General features: G+C 28.9%; 1 protein-coding gene and 1 long non-coding RNA gene across 4 annotated transcripts in view; one reads left to right on the top strand and one right to left on the bottom strand.

Annotated features, from left to right (window-relative positions):
* The window catches only part of Dg (Dystroglycan), a 765,125-nt gene that overhangs the window by 585,117 nt on the left and 154,441 nt on the right, over nucleotides 1-25,567 (bottom strand). The gene's annotated exons all lie outside the window — the stretch shown is intronic.
* Nucleotides 5,144-5,776, top strand: LOC142241790 (uncharacterized). Its single transcript, XR_012723809.1, has 2 exons — nucleotides 5,144-5,543; nucleotides 5,602-5,776. It is a non-coding gene; the product is annotated as an uncharacterized LOC142241790 (long non-coding RNA).

Raw genomic sequence — 25,567 nt, 5'->3', positions numbered from 1 at the left:
TTATATATAGCCCCCATATAAACCGATCCCCAGATTTGACCTCCGGAGCACCTTGGAAGAGCAAAATTCTTCCCAATCGGTTGAAATTTGGTAAGTGATCTTAGTATAGGGTATCCAACAACCATGCAGGAATTGGTTCCTATCAGTCCATAATAATATATAGCTCCCATATAAACCGATCCCCAGATTTGACCTCCGGTGCCTTTTGGAGAAGCAAAATTCATCCGATCTGTTTGAAATTTGGAACGTGGTGGTAGAATATGATATTTAACAACCATGTGAGTTGAAATTTGTGGATGACAGTCTTTCGTAGAATTTTCTACGCAATCCATGGTGGAGAGTACATAAGATTCGGCCTGGCCGAACTTATGGCCGTATATACTTGTTTTTTTTTTTTTTTTTTTTTTTTTTTTTTTTTTTTTTGAGGGGAGTACAATATTCTTTATAGGTGTACAAAAAAGATTAAAGACAATCTTTGCATTGCTTATCATAAATTCGGATTTACTTGCTCTTCAAGAAAATTCATTACGACAATAGGGGAATTTCGTTTGCCTAAAATTTCGTTGCGTAGGAATTTATTTTTTTTTATTAAGTGCGAAAGCATAAAATATCCTAACCATGCCACAATTAGGAGATATCCTTCCTAACGAGACAACCTATTATTTAATTTAATTACATTCCAGGTTCTATATTGACTCACTGTGCACTGCCATAATCCACCCTGTTAAACTTCTTTGCATCACGTAACGGACTTGGTAAAGTGCACCGAAAATATTATACCAAAATTTTTTAACATAAACAAAAAAACTGGCGAACAAGATTCAATGGTGGACATATTTTATCAGAGTATCTCATTCTTGAAGTATCCCAGTACTTGAGTACATGTGTACGGTCATTTAAATGCATTTTTTGTGAAGTTTTAATAACGCCACCAGAAAGCATGAACAAACGTGACTTCACAAAATGTTGGCAGTTTGAAAGCCAACGAAAACTTAATCTGTGATGTTCAAAAAAAAAAAAGTATAGGACTACACATAAAGAAATAATGTCTTTTTTTAATACAATTAATAAAATTAGCACTCATATTTTGATGTTGATTGAAAAATCGATTTGTAATAAAAAGGTCGAAAAGTCGACAATGGGCTGAGGGGAAATATGATTTAGGATTTCACCACGTAATAGGTGCCAATGATTTTTATAACTCATATAAAGGATACGTGATGTCCTTTCATGTGGGTACCATATTGAAACCTAGACCGATATAGCCTATGTTACTTTCGAATTTGACTTGCTTGCAGACCAAAAACGAATCTCAGAGCTCAATTATTTAAGACAGTAGCATGATTACAACAGACAGACAGACGGACATAGTTAGAACGTCTTAGATTTTCTCTGAGATAACGAATATATATACTTCATAAAAAAAAAAACAAGTATATACGGCCGTAAGTTCGGCCAGACCGATGCTTATGTATCCTCCACCATGGATTGCGTAGAAACTTCTTCTAAACGTACCAAGAGGCTCCAAAATCAAATCTCAGGATCGGTTTATATGGGGGCTATATATGATCCGTTATGGACTGATACGGACCACTTTTGGCATGATTGTTAAATATCGTATACTACCACCACGTACCAAATTTCAACCAGATCGGATGAATTTTGCTTATCCAAAAGGCACCGGAGGTCAAATCTGGGGATCGGTTTATATGGGGGTTATATATAATTATGGACTGATATGAACCAATTCCTGCATGGTTGTTGGATACCATATACTAACATCACGTACCAAATATCAACTGAATCATATGAATTTTGGTCTTCCAAGAGGCTACGGAGGTCAAATCTGGTGGTCGGTTTATATGGGGGCTATATATAATTATGGACCGATGTGGAGCAATTTTTGCATGGTTATTAGAGACCATATACTAACACCATGTACCAAATTTCAGCCGGATCGGATGAAATTTGCTTCACTTAGAGGCTCCGCAAGCCAAATCGGGGGATCGGTTTATATGGGGGCTATATATAATTATGGACCGATGTGGACCAAATTTTGCATGGTTGTTGGAGACCATATACTAACACCATGTACCAAATTTAAGCCGGATCGGATGAAATTTGCTTCTCTTAGAGGCTCCGCAAGCCAAATCGGGGGATCGGTTTATATGGGGGCTATATATAATTATGGACCGATGTGGACCAAATTTTGTATGGTTGTTGGAGGCCATATACTAACACCATGTACCAAATTTCAGCCGGATCGGATGAAATTTGCTTCTCTTAGAGGCTCCGAAAGCCAAATCGGGGGATCGGTTTATATGGGGGCTATATATAATTATGGACCGGTATGGACCAATTTTTGCATGGTTGTTACAGACCGTATACTAACATCAAGTACCAAATTTCAACCGAATCAGATGAATTGTGCTCCTCCAAGAGACTCCGGAGGTCAAATCTGGGGATCGGTTTATATGGGGGCTATATATAATTATGGACCGATATGGATCAATTTTTGCGTGGTTGTTAGAGACCATATACTACCACCATGTACCAAATTTCAGCCGGATCGGATGAAATTTGCTTCTCTTAGAGGCTCAACAAGCCTAATCCGGGGATCGGTTTATATGGGGGCTATATATAATTATGGACCGATATGGACCAATTTATGCATGGTTGTTAGAGACCATATACTAACACCAAGTACCAAATTTCTGCCGGATCGGATGAAAATTGTTTCTCGTAGAGGCTCTGCAAGCCAAATCGGGGGATCGGTTTATATGGGGGCTACATATAATTATGGACCGATGTGGACCAATTTTTGCATGGTTGTTAGAGACCATATACTAACACCATGTACCAAGATTCAGCCGGATCGGATGAAATTTGCTTCTTTTAGAGGCTCCGCAAACCAAATCGGGGGATCGGTTTATATGGGGGCTATATATAATTATGGACCGATGTGGACCAAATTTTGTATGGTTGTTGGAGGCCATATACTAACACCATGTACCAAATTTCAGCCGGATCGGATGAAATTTGCTTCTCTTAGAGGCTCCGAAAGCCAAATCGGGGGATCGGTTTATATGGGGGCTATATATACTTATTGACCGATGTAGATCACTTTTTGCATGGTTGTTAGAGACCATATACTAACACCATGTACCAAATTTAAGCCGGATCGGATGAAATTTGCTTCTCTTAGAGGGTCTGCAAGCCAAATTTGGGGGTCCGTTTATATGGGGGTATACGTAAAAGTGGACCGATATGGACCAATTGCAATACCATCCGACCTACATCAATAACAACTACTTGTGCCAAGTTTCAAGTCGATAGCTTGTTTCGTTCGGAAGTTAGCGTGATTTCAACAGACGGACGCACGGACGGACGGACGGGCATGCTCAGATCGACTCAGAATTTCACCACGACCCAGAATATATATACTTTATGGGGTCTTAGAGCAATATTTCGATAGGTTACAAACGGAATGACAAAGTTAATATACCCCCATCTTATGGTGGAGGGTATAAAAATCAATTATCCAACGTGTACACCTCCATCCTATGGTGATTAATGTCTGACGGGGCCGACTATATTATGTCCTATGTACATCATTTTGTAGGCCAATATTTTCGTATTTAATCGAAAGCTATCTATAATAGAATTATATTCCTATATGTTCATTTCAGTCCATAGACGAGCATCCTTAAATCGGATGACAACTTGAAACTAATTACAATATTAGTAGTTTAGCTTAGGTTAGGTTAGGTTAGGTTGGAAAGAGGATACAGGTTGTCTGTCTCATGTCGGCTGACATACACACACATAAGCCAGTATTCGGATTATTGTGCGCTCGAACTACTCCTTTCCGTTGTACCCTTATTTTTTTCCAGGAACGAATTCCTTAATTTGTTTCCAGTCCCTGTTTCCAAACTAAACGCCGAAACTACTCTTCTCCGATATGGTCAATTCTTTGCCTAGTAAAGGCAGGACAGTCACATAGATAGTGTTCCAAGGTTCATCATCCTCAATCAATGCCCCACATGCACCATCTTTTGCTGCTTCTATTCGGCGCAAAATTGCTCTCACTTCTGGTTGCCCGCATTTCGACGGAGCTCCGGACTGACGTCCTACTCTCCTTGAGTAGTGGTCCAGCCTTTTTTCTTGTCTGGTTTATCCCATAGTATTTTCGTCGTCCTTTCGACCGTTACATTGGTCCACATCGCATTATGTGTCTCCTGTGCCAATCATGGTTGCCAGGCGTGTCAAAAAACGATCTACACTGTTAGAAAAATATGTTTTTTATATGTTCCGATATAAACAAAAAGTGTTTCGGGCACAATTTTTAAACACAATATATTTAAGTGCAAACATGTAATGTTCCTAAACTAACACTAAATGTTTGGGACACATATGTTAATATGTTAGAATATATTATGTTTGGGGCATAAATGTTTTATAAAAATAATATCTGTGAATGTAAACATATATAAATTTACAAATTTCGATTAAACATATATATGTTGTGATATTTTATTCAGAGAGAGAGAGAGAGTATAGAGAAAGAAATAGAGATGGAAACCGGGAGGGTTGACGAAAGATATCAACATAACACAGTGAGAGAATGAAAAGAGAGCTATTTGTATATGTTGTTTCGGAAAACTGTTTTATGATAAGGCCAAAAATTTGATATGCTTAAATCTAAATATTATTTAATTTGAATATTAGAATGAGTATTCGGAGTAAAGAGAATAGACATTCGGAACCAAGAGAATAGACATTTGAAAAAAAAAAACAGCGTGTGTTTTCGTCTTGAGAGCAGCATTTTATGTATGTGTGGACATGTGTTTTGTTTATCATTTTCCCAGCGGCGGAATCGAGAAGGACCTTGCGAATTCAGGCATGTTAAATGCATTAAATTGGAAGGAGTTGTGTTTATAAGGCATGCATGTGTACTGATTTTACATTCATCGGAAGCCTTCTAAAATCAGACCTGTATTTAAGCATTGCGATTCATTTACTTTTTTCATTTTATGCACACGGACATTCTCTCTGCCTTCTTTATAGCAAGTTGTATAGCATGGGTGTTAAAATTATATAGCAAGAGAGATGTCTTGTGCTCTCGTTTAAAAGAGAGCTTTAAAATTGTTTACATTCCTATTAATTTATAATTAGAATGCATTTGTAATGCCTTTGGAAGTAAAACGGTTATATCATAGAAATGAATAGGCATGTAATTGCATTGCTTTCCACTTCCAAAAATAAGCTATTAGGAATGCGTAGGATTTCGTGTATGTTAGAGGAATTGTATTTTAACATTTTCTACCCCCAAACAAAAACAAAAATGAAACATAGCAACATTTGAAATGTATAACTATTTATGTCAGAAAATATTTTCATTAATGCCATGTGGATAATAATTTAGCGTACGCCAGTACATGCTATTCGTTAGTTGAATTCTTGATCTGGTAAAGTACGTACGTCTTCCAAATTATAAAGTGTTTCGCATTTGCGATAGTAACCTTAAGTATAAAACTCTAACGGTAAGTCTTTAATTTTATTTTATTATTTTAATTTTTTAATGCAATTTAGTTCTTTCAGATCTTGACAATAAATTTACCGAAACGCAGAAAGAATATAGAGCCCAGACGAATCAAATATAGTGATATCTTGGGGAGTGACTTGACATTTTCTTTATGTTTTTATATATCTCTGAACGCTAACCTTTTTTCATGTTAAAAATAAATAAATTTGAAACAAAAGCATAAAAATTTAATACCGTATTTTTTTATTTATCATAAAGGCATTATTTTGGGAATGTGTATGGAAGGCCTTCCTAAACGAGAACCCGTATAGTGCTACAACATGCCTACAATAGGAAGGACGTGAGAAGTAGTTATATTATCAGTAATTATGTAGGTGTTTTATATACACTCCTGTAAGCCTCCTTCTTTTTGGAGGGCTGGTGAAGGGTCTTTTATGGAAGCTACAAATAAGGCCTTGCCCTCCAATCTCACCCTATGTTAAATGGAAAGGAAGGTGTAATGTCCTAAGCAGGCCTCTGTAATGCTTAGACAGGCCTGGAAGGAGGCCTTCCAACCACATGAACTACGCCGCTGGGTTGGCATTATGGGCACAATTTTTTTTTTCTTGGTTCGTTAAAAGAAATCGGAACGTATGCTAATCACTGCTCCACGTGGCCAACAAATGTATGTTTCTGTTAAATAATGTTATGTTTGCATGGGCTCATGGGCGCTGCAAACTATGCTATATAAATGTAACTTATAACGATAATTGTCTATTGGTGACTATAACAGCCCAGTGGTAGTGTGTTGGCTTACAATTTGCATGATTCCCGGTTTGATTCTCCGTCCAGGCGAAAAGTAACATTTAAAAAAATTATAAAATTGAGTAATTTCTTCAACATTATTTGTATTACAGAAAAAGGTGCCAAGAACTAAAAATTTCGTGGAAGTGAAAATTATGTGTGGGAATGAGCACAATCTTCTTGGGGAGAAAATTCTTCCAAGCATATAATATTTTTGGGTTCAAAATGCTTCCAAACATATAATATGTTCACATAAAACAAACATAATAATGTTTCGGCAATATCCAATAATATATGTGCTTCCTGCAAAATATGTTTGGAACATATGTTAGAGAAGCGATTATTTTTGAGGGTGTACCAAAATTTGAAGTAAAATTTATCAAAAATCTACCAAATTAAAAAAAAAATCCTATTTTGAAGTTGTTGATCAAATCTTTGTGGCTATTAGTACGGCTTTATTTTAAAGAAGTGTTTTTTTATTGAATTTATATAAAATTTTATTTCTACACCCTCAAAAAAATCGCCTCTCTAACATATGTTCCAAACATATTTTGCAGGAAGCACATATATTATTGGATACTGCCGAAACATTAATATGTTTGTTATATGAGAAAATATTATATGTTAGGAAGCATTTTGAGCCCAAAAATATTATATGCTTGGAAGAATTTTCCCCAAAGAAGATTGTGCTCATTCCACGAAATTTTTTAGTTCTTGGCACCTTTTTCTGTAATACAAATAATGTTGAAGAAATTATTCAATTTTATAATTTTTTTATACCCTCCACCATAGGATGGGGGTATATTAACTTTGTCATTCCGTTTGTAACACATCGAAATATTGCTCTAAGACCCCATAAAGTATATATATTCTGGGTCGTGGTGAAATTCTGAGTCGATCTAAGCATGTCCGTCCGTCCGTCCGTCTGTCCGTCTGTCCGGCTGTCCGTCCGTCTGTGGAAATCACGCTAACTTCCGAACGAAACAAGCTATCGACTTGAAACTTGGCACAAGTAGTTGTTATTGATGTGGGTCGGATGGTATTGAAAATGGGCCATATCGGACCACGTTTACGTATAGCCCCCATATAAACCGATCCCCAAATTTGGCTTGGGGAGCCTCCCGGAGCAGCAAAATTCATCCGATCCGGTTGAAATTTGGTAAGTGGTCTTAGCATACGGTCTCTAACAACCATGCAAAAATTGGTCCATATCGGTCCATAATTATATATAGCCCCCATATAAACCGATCCCCAGATTTGACCTCCGGAGCCTCTTGGAGGGGCACAATTCATCCGATCCGATTGAAATTTGGTACCTGATGGTAGTATATGGTCTCTAACAACCATGCAAAAATTGGTCCATATCGGTCCATAATTATATATAGCCCCCATATAAACCGATCCCCAGATTTGACCTCCGGAGACTTTAGGAGGGGCAAAATTCATCCGATCCGGTTGAAATTTGGTACCTGATGTTAGTATACGGCCTCTAACAACCATGCAAAAATTGGTCCATATCGGTCCATAATTATATATAGCCCCCATATAAACCGATCCCCAGATTTGACCTCCGGAGCCTCTTGGAGGGGCAAAATTCATCCGATCCGGTTGAAATTTGGTACCTGATGTTAGTTTACGGCCTCTAATAACCATGCAAAAATTGGTCAATATCGGTCCATAATTATATATAGCCCCCATATAAACCGATCCCCAGATTTTACCTCCGGAGCCTCTTGGAAGAGCAAAATTCATCCGATCCAGTTGAAATTTGGTACATGGTGTTAGTATATGGTCTCTAACAACCATGCAAAAATTGGTCCATATCGGTCCATAATTATATATAGTTCCCATATAAACCGTCCCCAGATTTGACGTCCGGAACCTCTTGGAGGAGCAAAAGTCATCCGATACGGTTGAAATTTGGTACATTTTGTCAATATATGGCCTCTAATAGCCATGTAAAAATTGGTCCATATCGGTCTTTAGTTATATATAGCCGATGACTTATTACACAAAAATTGGTCCATATCGCCAAAAATAATCTACCAAAACTTTATTTCCATAGAAAATTTTGTCAAATTTTATTACTATAGAAAGTTTTGTCAAAATTTCATTTCTATAGAAAGTTTTGTCAAAAGTTTATTTCTATACAAATGTTTGTCAAAATTTTATTTCCATAGAAAATTTTGTCAAAATTTTATTTCTATAGAAAATTTTGTAATCTACCAAAACTTTATTTCCATAGAAAATTTTGTCAAATTTTATTACTATAGAAAGTTTTGTTAAAATTTCATTTCTATAGAAAGTTTTGTCAAAAGTTTATTTCTATAGAAATGTTTGTCAAAATTTTATTTCTATAGAAAATTTTGTAAATAATTTATTTCTGTAGAAAATTTTGTCAACATTTTATTTCTATACAAAATTTTGTCAAAATTTTATTTCTATACAAAATTTTGTCAACATTTTATTTCTATAGAAATTTTTGTCAAAATTGTATTGCTATAGAAAATTTTGTCAACATTTTACTTCCATAGAAAATTTTGTCAACATTTTATTTCTATAGAAAATTTTGTCAAGTTTTTATTTCTATAGAAAATGTTGTCAAATTTTTATTTCTATAGAAAATTTTGTCAAAATTTTATTTCTATAGAAAATTTTGTCAAGGTTTCATTTTTATAGAAAATTTTGTCAAAATTTTATTTCTATAGAAAATTTTGTCAAACTAGATTATATACGTATTTAATCGGCTTTTTTTTTGTTTAATATATACCCCGTATGGGCTAACTTACAATTTAGAAGACAGTGTTAAAAAGTTTTACGATACCTTGCCATCGGCAAGTGTTATCGCAACCCAAGTAATTCGATTGTGGATGACAGCCTTTAGTAGAAGTTCCTACGCAATCCATGGTGGAGGGTACATAAGATTCGGCCTGGCCGAACTTACGGCCGTATATACTTGTTAAATTTTACCTTTCGCCTGGACGGAGAATCGAACCGAGGACCATACAGTTTGTAAGCCAACACACTACCACTGAGCTACGTAGCTGTTATAGTCACCAGAAGACAATTATCGTTATAAGTTACATTTATATAGCATAGTTTGCAGCGCCCACGAGCCCATGCAAACATAACATTATTTAACAGAAACATACATGTGTTGGCAACGTGGAGCAGTGGTTAGCATGTCTGCCGTAAAGGGTCGTGGGTTCAATCCCTGCTCCGACCAAACACCAATTGTTTTTTTTTTAATTTACATATTTATATTTATACTATAAATTTTTATAATGAAACTTCGAAATGTGGGTTATTAAAGATTTACAGTCAGAAACAGTGCTTGATATAAACGAAATGGACTGAGCTTTTGGATAAAATATAATTTTTTTATTGCAAAAATAACAATTTTGTAATAAAAAACTGGTTTTGGTATAAAAGTTTGATATTTTGGAAGGAATTCAAAAACTCTAACAAAGGAAGAACGTGGGGTCGAGTATAAACTTACATAAATAATTTTATAATATACACAAATTAAATAATATTTAGACTTAAGAGTATACAATTTTTGGCCTTATCATAAAGCAGTTTCCGAAACAACATATAAGCGGTTTCACAGAAATTGCTCTCTTTCGATTCTCTCGCTGTGTTAATTTGATATCTTTCGTCAACCCTCCCGGTTTTTATCTCTATTTCTTTCTCTATACTCTCTCTCTCTCTCTCTCTCTGTCGCTCTCTGAATAAAATATCACAACATATATATGTTTACTCGAAATTTGTAAATTTATATATGTTTACATTCACACATATAATTTTTATGAAACATGCATGCCCCAAACATAATATATTCTAACATATTAACATATGTGTTCCAAACATTTAGTGTTAGTTTGAGAACATTACATGTTTGCACTTAAATATATTGTGTTTAAAAATTGTGCCCGAAACACATTTTGTTTATATCGAAACATATGAAAAACATATTTTTCTAACAGTGTATAGAATTTTATATCTATAGAGAATTTTGTCACAGTTTTCTTTTTATAGAAAATTTTGTCAAAATTTTATTTCTATAGAAAATTTTGGCACACTTTTATTTCTACAGAAGATTTTCTTAAGATTTTCTATAGGAAATGTTGTCACAATTTTATTTCTATAGAAAATTTTGTCAAAGTTTTATGTCTATAGAAGATTTTGACAAAATTTTATTTCTACAGAAAATTTTGTCAAAACTTTATTTTTTATAGAAGATTTTGTCAAAATTTTATTTCTATAGAAAATTTTGTCAAAATTTTATTTCTATAGAAAATTTTGTCAAAATTTTATTTCTATAGAAAATTTTGTCGAAATTTTATTTCTATAGAAAATTTTGTCAAAATTTTATTTCTATAGAAAATTTTGTCAAGATTTTATTTCTATAGAAAATTTTGCCAAAATTTTATATCTGTAGAGGATTTTGTCAAAGTTATTTTATAGAAAATTTTATCAAAATGTTATTTCTATAGAACTTTTTGTCAATATTTTATTTCTATAGAAATTGTTATCAAAATTTTATTTCTAAAGAAAATTTTGTCAAAATGTTTTTTTATAGAAAATTTTATCAAAATTTTATATCTATAGGAAATTTTGTCAAAATTGTATTTCTAGAGAATTTTTTTTTATCAAAATTTTATTTCTCTAGAAAGTTTTGTCAAAATTTTATTTCTATAGAAAATTTTATCAAAATTTTATTTCTATAGAAAATTTTATCCAAATTTTTTTTTCTACAGAAAATTTTGTCAAAATTTTATTTTTATAGAAAATTTTGTCAAAATGTTATTTCTATAGAAAATGTTGCCAAATTTTATTTCTATAGAATATTTTATCAAAATTTTATTTCTAAAGAAAATCTTGTCAAAATGTTTTTTTATAGAAAATTTTGTCAACATTTTATTTCTATAGAAAAGTTTGTCAAAATTGTATTTCTATAGAATTTTTTTATAAAAATTTTATTTCTATAGAATTTTTTTATAAAAAATTTATTTCTATAGAAAATTTTGTCAAAATTTTATTTCTATAGAAAATTTTGTCAAAATTTTATTTCTATAGAAAATTTTGTCAAAATTTTATTTCTATAGAAAATTTTGTCAATTTTTTATTTCTATAGAAAAATTTGTCAATTTTTTATTTCTATAGAAAAATTTGTCAAAATTTTATTTCTAAAGAAAAAGTTATAAAAATTTTATATCTATAGAAAATTTTGTCAAAATTGTATGTCTATAGAAAAGTTTGTCAAAATTTTATTTCTATATAAAATTATATCCAAATTTTATTTCTATATAAAATTTTGTCAAATTTATTTCTATAGAAAAATTTGTCAAAATTTTATTTCTATAGAAAATTTTGTCAAAATTGTATTTCTATAAAAAATTTTGTTAAAATTTTATTTCTATAGAATTTTTTTATCAAAATTTTATTTCTATAGGTAATTTTGTCAACATTTTATTTCTATAGAAATATATATCAAAATTTTATATCTATAAAAAATTTTGTCAAAAATTAATTTCTATAAAAAGTTTTGTCAAGATTTTATTTATATAGAAAATTTTGCCAAAATTTTATATCTATAGAGGATTTTGTCAAAATTCTTTTATAGAAAATTTTGTCAAAATGTTATTTCTATAAAAAATTTTGTCAAAATTAAATTTCTATAGAATATTTTATCAAAATTTTATTTCTAAAGAAAATCTTGTCAAAATGTTTTTTTATTTTTGATGTAGCAGGGAGAAGCTTGAGACCTTCGAATCTGACTCCAATAACAAAGAAGAGCAAATAGTCTGAAGTGTAAAACAGCAAAATATCGGAGAAGAAACAAAAAATAGTACCCCACTTTCAAGTATCCTATATTCAAGTTTCATGTATCAATTTTCAAATAATCAGAATTAGTAATATCAGTTCAGATACAAAGAGAATCATTTGCGATTTTGTCAAATTTCTTTTATAGAAAATTTTGTCAAAATGTTATTTCTATAAAAAATTTTGTCAAAATTTTATTTCTATAGAATATTTTATCAAAATTTTATTTCTAAAGAAAATCTTGTCAAGATGTTTTTTTATAGAAAATTTTGTCAAAATTTTATTTTTATAGAAAATTTTGTCACAATTGTATTTCTATAGAATTTTTTTACCAAAATTTTATTTCTATAGAAAATTTTGTCAAAATTTTATTTCTATCGAAAAATTTATCAAAATTTTATATCTATAGAAAATGTTGTCAAAGTTTTATTTCTCTAGAAAATTTTGTCAAAATTTAATTTCTATAGAAAGTTTTGTAAAAATTTTATTTCTATAGAAAATTTTGTCAAAATTTTATTTCTATAGAAATTTTTGTCAAAATTTTGTTTCTATAGAACATTTTGTCAAAATTTTGTTCCTATAGAAAATTTTGTCAGAATTTTATTGCTGTAGAAAATTTTGTCAAAATTTTATTTATATAGAAAATTTTTGCAAAATTTTATTTCTATGGATAATTTTGTGAATATTTTATTTCTATAGAAAAATTTGTCAAAATTTTATTTCTATAGAAAAGTTTGTCAAAATTTTCTGTCTATAGAAAATTTTGTCAACATTTTATTTCTATAGAAAATTTTTTCAAAATTTTATTTCTATAGAAAATTTTGTCAAAATTTCATTTCTATAAAAATTTTGTCAAAATTGTATTTCTATAGAAAATTTTGTCAAAACTTTATTTCTGTAGAAAATTTTGTTAAAATTTTATTTCTATAGAAATTTTGTCAAAATTTTATTTCTATAGATAATTTTGTCAAAATTTTATTTCTATAGAAAATCTTGTCTATATTTTATTTCTATAGAAATTTTTATCAAAATTTTATTTCTAAAGAACAATTTTCGTTTTTAAATAGAAAATTTTATCAAAATTTGATATCTATAGCAAATTTTGTCAAAATTGTATGCCTATAGAAAAATTTTATTTATTTATAGAAATTAGATAAAAATTTTATTTCTACAGAGTTTTTTTTTAACAAAATTTTATTTCTCTAGAAAATTGTGTCAAAATTTCATTTCTATAGAAAAATTTATCAAAATTTTATTTCTATAAAAAAATGTATCAAAATTTTATTTCTATAGATAATTTTGTAAAAATTTTATTTCTAAAAAATTTTGTCAAAATTTTATTTCTATAGAAAATTTTGTCAAAACTATATTTCTGTAGAAAATTTTGTTAAAATTTTATTTCTATAGAAAATTTTGTCAAAGTTTTATTTCTCTAGAAAATTTTGTCAAAATTGTATTTCTATAGAATGTTTTGTCAAAATTTCATTTCTTTCGTTTTGTTTGTTATTGTTGGATTCTCTTCAATCATTATTGTTGTTTTTGATTTCATCTTAAAACCATGCATTGACTAAACTACAAGTGTAGCTTAAACAACAGAGGAAAATTATGCTTGTCAAATTTATTTGGGCAAAGCCCTATAGACTGCAAGATGGTTCGAAGTACAGCTGTTTCGGAATTACCACATTCCTCATCAGCATCCTCTACTTGCAGCAAAACTATCATCCAATTATCAGAATAAATTGGGGTAATTCACTCAACCCAAAGTGAACTACACTTGAACCTTCCGAAAAAAGGTTTCATAGTAGGCTACTGCCTAAACAATTTTGTCAAAATTTTATTTCTATAGAAAATTTTGTCAATATTTTATTTCTATAGCAATTTTGTCAAAATTTCATTTTTATAGAAAATTTTATATCTATAGAAATTTTTTTTCAAAATTGTATGCCTATAGAAAAACAGTAAAAAATCTACAATTTTTGATAGAACTCTACCAACTGTGGCAACTGAGGTGCCCATTCCGTCAACTCGGCCCGCATTACCTATTATCGCCCGTTCATTTGCATTAACATCTCTTATCCTGACATGTCCCGACAACTAATGATGCGGATCCTGTCGTATTTCGAGTATTCGTTGATCATTTAGCATTCCAATACGGTTCATAAGCGAACCATAATACCTGCAATTGCCTTCTGCCAATCTGTGTAAACGTCTATGATTTGGGGCCTCGTATTATTTCCGAGCCAATTCACACATTCCATTATGGTACGCACTTATGCCGACATAATTGTGCTGTGGACGGATAACTGGAAGAGGATCTCGGTGTTTGGATACTCCAAATATGCGCCTAGTCCCGTCTTCTCAACCATTTTCGATCCATCAGCGTAGCAGTTATTTCCCTTTGGTATCTGCTTTTCGGCACAGTGGCCAACATCTGTAGATTTTTTCACACCTCTCTTTGATGTGGCTCTTCCAATTCAGTTTCCTGTCTAAGGTTATCAGGAAATTGAATTGAATCGGTTCATTATATTTTAGTCCTTCTAGTGAATGGCACAATTCTATCTTCTCCGGGTTTACAATGTTTGTTAAATTTGAAGCTCTTTCTACTGGGAAAATTGTATTTTTTGGGGACGTATTTGGGAAAATTGGATCCTATTTTTTCGATTCGGAGTTTTATCTAAATCTCGGCCGATTAAATGAATGAGTATGCAATTCTTTGTAGACTTCGTCGTATATCACCTTATTAAAATTCTTCAATCATATGGAGCGGAGAATAAGAATACCAATTATTGAACAAAACATTATAGTTTATTGGCAATTAATATTATTGTTTGAATTCAATCATAAAGTCCAAATACAAAACAATTCAATTTATTATTTACAATCGATGCTCGAGGAAGAAAAGAAGCTGCTACTCTTAAGATGGCACTCGAATTGAGTCTACTACCAATTATAAGAGCCCAAGGAACCTTGAAGCCAAAAAGGTAAAATTAAGTATCCACTTCAAAAAGTGATTTTATTTTAAGTGTAAGTATTCATGAATTTCATATATCAGAGTGTAGTTGATGAATCAATATTACGTTTCAATTTCAATTTTCCACTTTGTTTCTTATTGGAGGAGGGTGTTTGTTAGGCCGTGCAACCTGATATTGGCTGTAAGAGAAAACCACCTTACTTACATGAATGAATGAATTATGAAAAAGAAATAATTGGCATGTTTTGAACTGTATACTGTTTGGGGGATTTCTCTTAATTAATTCTATAAGGTTACACTTGTGGTCGGTCTAATATTTATGCATTCGAACTGTCACTGCCTCTAAAAATTTATGGAAGTGTCTGTGCAATGATCTATTGACACATTGCAGAATTTATAGGCTGTAGTCGAGGGAAATTATACACAGAAAGACCAATCAACACTGGCAAAAAGTTTAAGGAGGATGAAAAAGCTCAGGAATTCTTTGAGGTAGAAAAAGAGAATCTCATTCCGACACTCAAACTCAAAAGAAAGTTTCAATATTATAACTTTTAAACTTGAAGAATATGAACTGGATGAGTAAAAAGAAGATGACGGAAGAAGATGTAGCAGGGAAATGCTTGAGACTTCTTCGAATCCGACGCCAATAACAAAGAAGAGCAAATAGTCTGAAGTATAAAACAGTGAAATATCGGAGAAGAAACAAAAAATAGCACCCCACTTTCAAGTATCCCATATTCAAGTTTTACGTATCAGAAATAATCAGAATTGCACGGAGTGGTTGTAATATCAGTTCAGATACGAAGCGAATCATTTGAGAAGCATGGTTGCAAAAGTTGAAGCAGGTGATGAATAAAAAGACGACGGGCACATGATAATCCGCAGGATTAGATTAAGACTCCCTCCAATTCCATAGGGAATGATCATGGCAACGTCAGGGAAGCAACAATAAAATCAATCCAGATGCAAAGAAAGTGAGCCCATCCACGGAATCATCCTCGCACAAAGCATACAAAATTATCCAGGTAATGAAGCACCAATAAAATGAAGCAACAATAAAATCAATCCAGATGCAAAGAAAGTGAGCCCATCCACGGAATCATCCTCGCACAGAGCTTACAAAATTAACCAGATAATGAATAAGAAGTCCAAATTCCGCAAGAAAAGTTTTGGGACTCCTTATCGCTGTTGCCACTCGAGCCAAAAAAAATCTACCAAAATTGGGAGAAATATTACAAAAAGAAAAACTAGCAAACAAATTTTCTTCTTGAATAAATATTGTAATAATTAATAATTTAATTAATATTGTAGTAATTGTAAAAATGCAAAATTCTATTTCTGCAAAAAAATTGTGGTTCTATAGAAAATTTTGTCAAAATTTTAGTTCTTTAGAATATTTTCTCAGAATTTTATTTCTATAGAAAATTTTCTCAAAATTTTATTTCTATAGAAAATTTTCTCAAAACTTTATTTCTATAGAAAATTTTGTCAAAATTTTATTTCTATTGAAAATTTCGTTAAAATTTTATTTCTATTAAAAATTTTTTCAAAATTTTATTTCTAAAAAATTTTGTCAAAATTGTATTTCTATAGAAATTTTTTTCAAAATTTTATTTCTATTGAAAGTTTTGTCAAAATTTTATTTCTATAGAAAATTTTGTCAAAATTTTATTTCTATAGAAAATTTTCTCAAATTTTTATTTCTATAGAAAATTTTGTCACATTTTTATTTCTATTGAAAATTTTGTTAAAATTTTATTTCTGTATAAATTTTTCTTAAAATTTTATTTCAATAGAAAATTTAGTCTATATGTTATTTCTATTGAAAATTTTGTCAACATTTTATGTCTATTAAAAATTTTGTTACAAATTTATTTCTATAGAAAATTTTGTCAAAATTTTATTTCTTCAGAATATTTTCTCAGAATTTTATTTCTATAGCAAATTTTTTTCAAAATTTAATTTGTATTGAAAATTTTCTCAAAACTTTATTTCTATAGAAAATTTTGTCAAAATTTTATTTCTATTGAAAATTTCGTTAAAATTTTATTTCTATTAAAAATTTTGTCAAAATTTTATTTCTAAAAAATTTTGTCAAAATTGTATTTCTATAGAAATTTTTTTCAAAATTTTATTTCTATTGAAAGTTTTGTCAAAATTTTATTTCTATAGAAAATTTTGTCAAAATTTTATTTCTATAGAAAATTTTCTCAAATTTTTATTTCTATAGAATATTTTGTCACATTTTTATTTCTATTGAAAATTTTGTTAAAATTTTATTTCTGTATAAATTTTTCTTAAAATTTTATTTCAATAGAAAATTTAGTCTATATGTTATTTCTATTGAAAATTTTGTCAACATTTTATGTCTATTAAAAATTTTGTTAAAAATTTATTTCTATAGAAATTTTTTTCAAAATTTTATTTTTTATAGAGAGTTTTGTCACAAATTTTTTTCTATAGCAAATTTGGTCAAATTTTATTTCTATCGAAAATTTGAGCAAAATTGTATTTCTATAGAAAAAATTGTCAAAATTTTATTTCTGTAGGGAATTTTGTCAAAATTTTTATTGCTATAGAATATTTTCTCAGAATTTTATTTCTATAGAAAATTTTCTAAAAATTTTATTTCTATAGAAAATTTTCTCAAATTGTATTTCTATAGAAAATTTGGTGAGAATTTTATTTCTATAGAAAATTTTTGTCAAAATGTTATTTCTATTGAAAATTTTCTCAAAACTTTATTTCTATAGTAAATTTTGTCAAAATTTTATTTCTATTGAAAATTTCGTTAAAATTTTATTTCTATTAAAAATTTTGTCAAAATTTTATTTCTAAAAAATTTTGTCAAAATTGTATTTCTATAGAAAATTTTTTCAAAATTTTATTTCTATTGAAAGTTTTGTCAAAATTTTATTTCTATAGAAAATTTTGTCAAAATTTTATTTCTATAGAAAATTTTCTCAAATTTTTATTTCTATAGAAAATTTTGTCACATTTTTATTTCTAGTGAAAATTTTGTTAAAATTTTATTTCTGTGTAAATTTTTCTTAAAATTTTATTTCAATAGAAAATTTAGTCTATTTTATTTCTATTGAAAATTTTGTCAACATTTTATGTCTATTAAAAATTTTGTTAAAAATTTATTTCAATAGAAAATTTTGTCAAAATTTTATTTTTATAGAGAGTTTTGTCAAAAATTTTTTTCTATAGCAAATTTGGTCAAATTTTATTTCTATCGAAAATTTGAGCAAAATTGTATTTCTATAGAAAAAATTGTCAACATTTTATTTCTGTAGGAAATTTTGTCAAAAGTTTATTGCTATAGAATATTTTCTCAGAATTTTATTTCTATAGAAAATTTTCTAAAAATTTTATTTCTATAGAAAATTTTCTCAAATTGTATTTCTATAGAAAATTTGGTGAGAATTTTATTTCTATAGAAAATTTTTGTCCAAATGTTATTTCTATTGAAAATTTTCGCAAATATTTATTTCTATAGAAAATTTTGTCAAAATTTAATTTCTATTGAAAATTTCGTTTAATTTTTATTTCTATTAAAAATTTTGTCAACATTTTATTTCTAAAAAATTTTATTTCTATAGAAAATTTTGTCAACATTTTATTTCTATTGAAAATTTTGTCAAATTTTTATTTCTATAGAAAATTTTGTGCAAATTGTATTCCTATGGAAAATTTGTAAATTATTTTTCTAAAGACAATTCTGTCTAAATTTTATTTCTATAGAAAATTTTTTAAAAATTTTATTTCTATAAAAAATGTTGTCAAATTTTTATTTCTATAGAAAATTTTGTCAAATTTTTATTTCTATTGAAACTTTTGTCAAATTTTTATTTCTATAGAAAATTTTGTCAACATTTTATTTCTATAGAAAATCTTGTCAACATTTTATTTCTATTGAACATTTTGTCAAAGTTTTATTTCTATAGAAAATTTTGTCAAAACTTTATTGGTATAAAACATTTTGTCAAAATTTTATTTCTATTGAAAATTTTGTAAAAATTTTATTTCTGTAGGAAATTTTGACAAAATTTTATTTCTGTAGAAAATTTTGACAAAATTTTATTTCTACAGAAAATTTTGTCAAAATTTTATTTCTATAGAAAATTTTGTCACAATTTCATGTCTATTGAAAATTTTGTTAAAAATTTATTTCTATAGAAAATTTTGTCAAAATTTTACTTTTATAGAAAGTTTTGTCAAAAAATTTATTTCTTTAGAAAAATTGGGCAAAATTTGAGTCTATAGATAATTTGGGCAAAATTTTGATTCTATAGAAAATTTTGTCAAAATTTTATTTCTATAGAAAATTTTGTCAAAATTTTATTTCTATAGAAAATTTTGTCAAAATTTTATTTCTATAGAAAATTTTGTCAAAATTTTATTTCTATAGAAAATTTTGTCTAAATTTTATTTCTGTAGGAAATTGTGTCAAAAGATATTTTATTTCTATAGAAAATTTTGTCAATATATAGAAAAAAAATTTTAGTTTTATAGAAATGTTTGTCAAAATTTTATTTCTATAGAAGTTTTATGAAAATTTTATTTCTATTGAAAATTTTGTCAAAAAAAAATTTCTATAGAAAATTTATGAAAATTTCATTTCTATAGAAAATTTTGTGCAAATTGTATTCCTATGGAAAATTTGTAAATTTTTTTTTCTATAGAAAATTCTGTCTACATTTTATTTCTATATAAAATTTTGTGCCAATTTTATTCCTATGGAAAATTTGTAAATTTTTTTCTATAGAAAATTCTGTCTACATTTTATTTCTATAGAAAATTTTGTGCCAATTTTATTCCTATGGAGAATTTGTAAATTTTATTTATAGAAAATTTTGTCAAAATGCTATTGCTATAGAAAATTTTGTCAAAATTGTATTTCTATAGAAACCAAAACACCAAGAATTCTATCAATGTACCAAACGGAAATAAATTTACCATTTTTGGTAGAAGTCTACCAACTGTGGCAACCATGATTACCACTCCCATAAAATCGGCAGTTGAGTAGGCAATGTACTTACATTGCACAAGCAGCACCACAAATAAGCATTATATAGTGTTTTATGGCTGATGAGATGAGTCCAGCTTTGTTGCAGACTTTTTTTCTATTAGTGTACTTGTTTTTGTGCTTGCTTGGTTAATGAAAAAATGTTAACTCTCAATTACAAATATTCGAAATCGTCAGAATTTTCTGTCATTTAGAAGTCCAAAGTAAACTTCAAATTTTTTATATACTAATCCAATTAAAAATCTAATGGTCATTTTGGTTAACGACGACCTGTTTAAATTTTTTTTGTTTTTCATTATATTTGTGAAGCCTATTAAATTTCAAATGTCTCATATTTTATTCAATACCCCAAATGCATTTTCTATACACAAAAAAACTGACAAAACCCCAATAACCTCAGACTTCTATTGTCTGATTTTTTTTTTTTGTTAGTAGACTGCATTAAATTGGAGCTTTTGTCAGTGATCACCAACGCGCCAGTTTGTCTCAAATTGCCTTGTTTTTTTTTTTTCTTTAAAGCAATGACCATTTTTGGTAAACATTTGTGTCGTTAATATCATCGTAAAGTGTTAAGGGTGAATGCTCCTAATTTTCTGGTATGAACTCGAATATCACCACCAGCACCAACAATGACAGGCAAACCACAATGAAATTCAATTCGAAATACGAGTGGGTTGGAGCGAAAAAGACGATGCATAAAAACAGCCCACACTCAAAAGTCCAATTTGCAGAGGAAATAAGAAGCGCGCATTGATATGAAGATACATGACTCAATTAAAAACCACCACAAAAAGATGACACCAATTGATGATTAATATCGACATGTCTTTGCATTGAAGTCTACGAAATTAAAGAAAAAAAAAATTAACAACTAAAAATCTGAAAAAGACTGTTACTCTGAAGAAATTTTGAATAATTCACTTCTACTGTGTAAGGCAGGGAGGAACTGCATTTTTTGGCGATACATTCCATACATTTATTGTCTAAAGTACTTTGAAGAATAAGAAAATCCTCTAGAAAGTCCGTTAACCGGACAAAATCCACTAGAACTCCAAAAGTCTGTAACATCTAAAGAAACAATGTGAGAGAATGTAAGCGGAACCTGGATGGGCTCAACATAACTCTTGGAATGATTGTTGTCGCAGGATTCGGGGTTTCCAGAACAATATTTGCTAAGCGCAGTATAAATTAAAGTTTAAATTTTCTATAAATATAAAATGTTGACAAAATTTTCTATAAAAATGAAATTTTGACACAATTGTCTATAGAAATAAAATTTTGACAAAACTCTCTATAGAAATAAAATTTTGACAAAATTTTCTATAGAAATAAAATTTTGACAAAATTTTCTATAGAAATAAAATTTTGACAAAATTTTCTATAGAAATAAAATTTTGACAAAATTTTCTATAGAAATAAAATTTTGACAAAATTTTCTATTGAAGTAAAATTTTAAGGAAATTTTCTGAAGAAATAAAATTTTGACAAAATGTTCTATAGAAAGAAAATGTTGACAAAATTTTCTATAGAAATAAAATTTTGACAAAATTTTCTATAGAAATAAAATTTTACAACATTTTCTATAGATATAAAATTTTGGCAAAATTTTCTATAGAAATAAAATTTTGAGAAAATTTTCTATAGAAATAAAATTTTGACAAAATTTTCTATTGAAGTAAAATTTTAAGGAAATTTTCTGAAGAAATAAAATTTTGACAAAATTTTCTATAGAAATAAAATTTTGAGAAAATTTTCTATAGAAATAAAATTTTGACAAAATTTTCTATAGAAATAAAATTTTGACAAAATTTTCTGTAGAAATAAAATGTTGACAAAATTTTCTAAAAAAATTAAAGTTTGCCAAAATTTTCTAAATTTTCTATAGATATAAAATTTTGGCAAAATTTTCTATAGAAATAAAATTTTGAGAAAATTTTCTGTAGAAATAAAATTTTTCTATACAAGAAGTAAAATTTTGACAAGACTGAACCACTTCCACTGAATTAGTACACATAAGCATTTGTGGGGTATCATTGAAAGAAGTTTGGGAAATAAACCGCATTTCTTTATTTAGAAAAATGAAAGGATACATGTAAATGGGAGCTTTATCTCAATCTGAACAGAAAAGCCTGATATTAGGAGATTCACTTGATTTTACACCTACCGAGTTAGCAGCCCACTAATATTGAGTCAATTATTAACAAGTATATACGGCCGTAAGTTCGGCCAGGCCGAAGCTTATGTACCCTCCATCATGGATTGCGTAGAAACTTCTTCTAAACACTGCCACCCACAATCGAATTACTTAAGTTGCGGTAACACTTGCCGATGGCAAGGTATCTTAAAACCTTCTAACACCATCTTCTAAATTGTATGTAAGTACATACGTGGTATATATTAAATCAAAAAAGATCGATCCAATACGTATATAATTTAGTTTGATAAAGTAGACATAAAATTTTGACAAAATTTTCTACAGAAATAAAATTTTAACAAAATTTTCTATAGAAATAAAATTTTCACAAAATTTTCTATAGAAATAAACATTTTCACAAAATTTTCTATAGAAAGAAAATTTTGACAAAAATGTCTGCAGAAATAAAATTTTAACAAAATTTTCTATAGAAATAAACTTTTGACAAAATTTTCTATAGAAATAAAATCTTGGTAGATTATTTTTGGCTCGAGTGGCAACCATGATTATGAACCGAATAAAATTTGAACAAAATTTTCTATAGAAATAAAATTTTGACAATGATGAAAATTTTATTATGAACCGAATAAAAGTTTAACAAAATTTTCTCTAGAAATAAAATTTTGAAAAAATTTTCTATAGAAATAAAATTTGGTAGATTATTTTTGGCTCTAGTGGCAACCATGATTATGAACCGATATGGACCAATTTTTGTGTGATTGGACCAATTTTGGTATGGTTGTTAGCGACCATATACTAACACCACATTCCTAATTTGAACCGGATCGGATGAATTTTGCTCCTCCATGAGGCTCCGGAGGTCAAATCTGGAGAACGTTTTATATGGGGGCTATATATAATTATGGGCCGATATGGACCAATTTTTGCACGGTTGCTAGAGACCATATACAAATACCATGTACCAAATTCCAGCCGGATCGGATGAAAGTTACTTCTCTTAGAGGCTCCGCAACCCAAATCTGGGGATCGGTTTATATGTGCGCTATATATAATTATGGACCGATGTGGACCAATTTTTGCACGGTTGCTAGAGACCATATACCAACACAATGTACCAAATTTCAGCCGATTCGGATGAAATATGCTTCTCTTAGAGGCTCCACAAGCCAAATCTGGGGATCGGCTTATATGGGGGCTATATAGAATTATGGAGCGATGTCGACCAATATTTGCATGATTGTTAGAGACCATATACTAACACCATGTACCAAATTTCAGCCGGATCGAATTAAATATGCTTCTCTTAGAGGCTCCACAAGCCAAATCTGGGGATCGGTTTATATGGGGGCTATATATAATTATGGACCGATATGGACCAATTTTTGCATGGTTGTTAGAGACCATATACCAACACCATGTACCAAATTTCAGCCAGATCGGTTGAAATATGCTTCTGTTAGACGCTCCACAAGCCAAATCTGAGGGTCCCTTTATATGGGGGCTATACGTAAAAGTGGACCGATATGGCCCATTTTCAATACCATCCGACCTACATCGATAATAACTACTTGTGCCAAGTTTCAAGTCGATAGCTTGTTTCGTTCGGAAGTTAGCGTGATTTCAACAGACGGACGGACGGACGGACGGACGGACGGACGGACGGACGGACGGACGGACGGACATGCTTAGATCGACTCAGAATTTCACGACGACCCAGAATATATATACTTTATGGGGTCTTAGAGCAATATTTCGATGTGTTACAAACGGAATGACAAAGTTAATATACCCCCATCCTATGATGGAGGGTATAAAAATGATGAAATAGCTCAAGTAATGGGAGCTAATGTAGACGAATTTGTTAAAATTGGACAATACATTTATGTAAGAGCTACATGTAAAGCTAAAAACCATTAAAATTTGAAACTTTAGTAATGTTGGTTAATAAATAAGAGAATTATGGCCAAATTTTGTAAAATCGTGTGATGAATATATGTGGGAGCTATATATAAATTTGAAACAATTTGGATAATATTTTGCAGGTGTGGTGTGAAATTTTACACACTTAAAGGATGGTAAATTAGATTGCTTTGTCGCAAATTTGACGCTGATCGTTAAGCAAAAAAAAAGAAATTTTAACCCATTTGTCGAAATCGGGTGATACATATATACGGCAGCTATATCTAAATTTGATCCGATTTCTTCAAAATTCAACAACTTTCGTCCTTGTGTCATAAACCGGAATCCTGCGAACATAAAAAAATATTTTGCAAAACTTCATGTCTATAGAAAATTTTCATTCATCATCATTTCAACATTTCTACAGAAAATGTTGTCAAAATTTTATTTCGTTATTGTTGTTTTTGATCTCAGCTTAAAACCATTCAAAAAAGCATACTTTTCCTCTGTTGGTTAAGCTACACTTGTAGTTTAGTCAATGAATGGTTTTAAGCTGAGATCAAAAATAACAATAACGATTGAAGAGAAACCAGCAATAAAAAAAAGAATGAAAATTTAATTTGTATAAAAAAAATTTATCAACATTTTATTTCTACAGAAAATTTTTTTCAAAATTTTTGCCAAAATTTTATTTCTATAGAAAATTTTGTATTTCAATAAAATTTTTTATCACAATTTTATTTCTATAGAAAATGTTCTCAAATATTTATTTCTATAGAAGATTTTCTCAAAATTTTATTTTTATTGAAATTTTTCTCCAAATTTTATTTTAAAATTTGGTCCAAATTTTATTTCTATAGAAAATTTTCTCAAAATTTTATTTCTATGAAAATTTTGTCCAAACTTTATTCCTATAACAATTTTTCTCAAAATTTTATTTCTATAGAAATTTTTTTTAAATTTTATTTCTTTAGAAAATGTTCTCAAAATTTTTTTTTATTTTGTCCAATTTTTATTTCTGTAGCAATTTTTGTCCAAATTTTATTTTTATAGAACATTTTATTAAATTTTTATTTCTATAGAAAATTTTATCAAAATTTTATTTCTATAGAAAATTTTGTCAAAATTTTATTTCTATAGAAAATTTTGTCGAAATTTTATTTCTATAGAAAATTTTGTCAAAATTTTATTTCTATAATAAATTTTATCAAAATTTGATTTCTATAGAAAATTTTGTCAAAATTTGATTTCTATAGGAAATTTTGTCAAAATTTTATTTCTATAGAAAATTTTGTCAAAATTTTATTTCTATAGAAAATTTTGTCAAAATTTTATTTCTATAGAAAATTTTGTCAA

This window comes from Haematobia irritans, chromosome 5 (genome assembly GCF_050003625.1).
Source record: "Haematobia irritans isolate KBUSLIRL chromosome 5, ASM5000362v1, whole genome shotgun sequence".
In the NCBI taxonomy this organism is placed as follows: domain Eukaryota; kingdom Metazoa; phylum Arthropoda; class Insecta; order Diptera; family Muscidae; genus Haematobia; species Haematobia irritans.
Note: the sequence above shows the minus strand (reverse complement) of the source record. Positions and strands in the feature narration are given on the sequence as shown.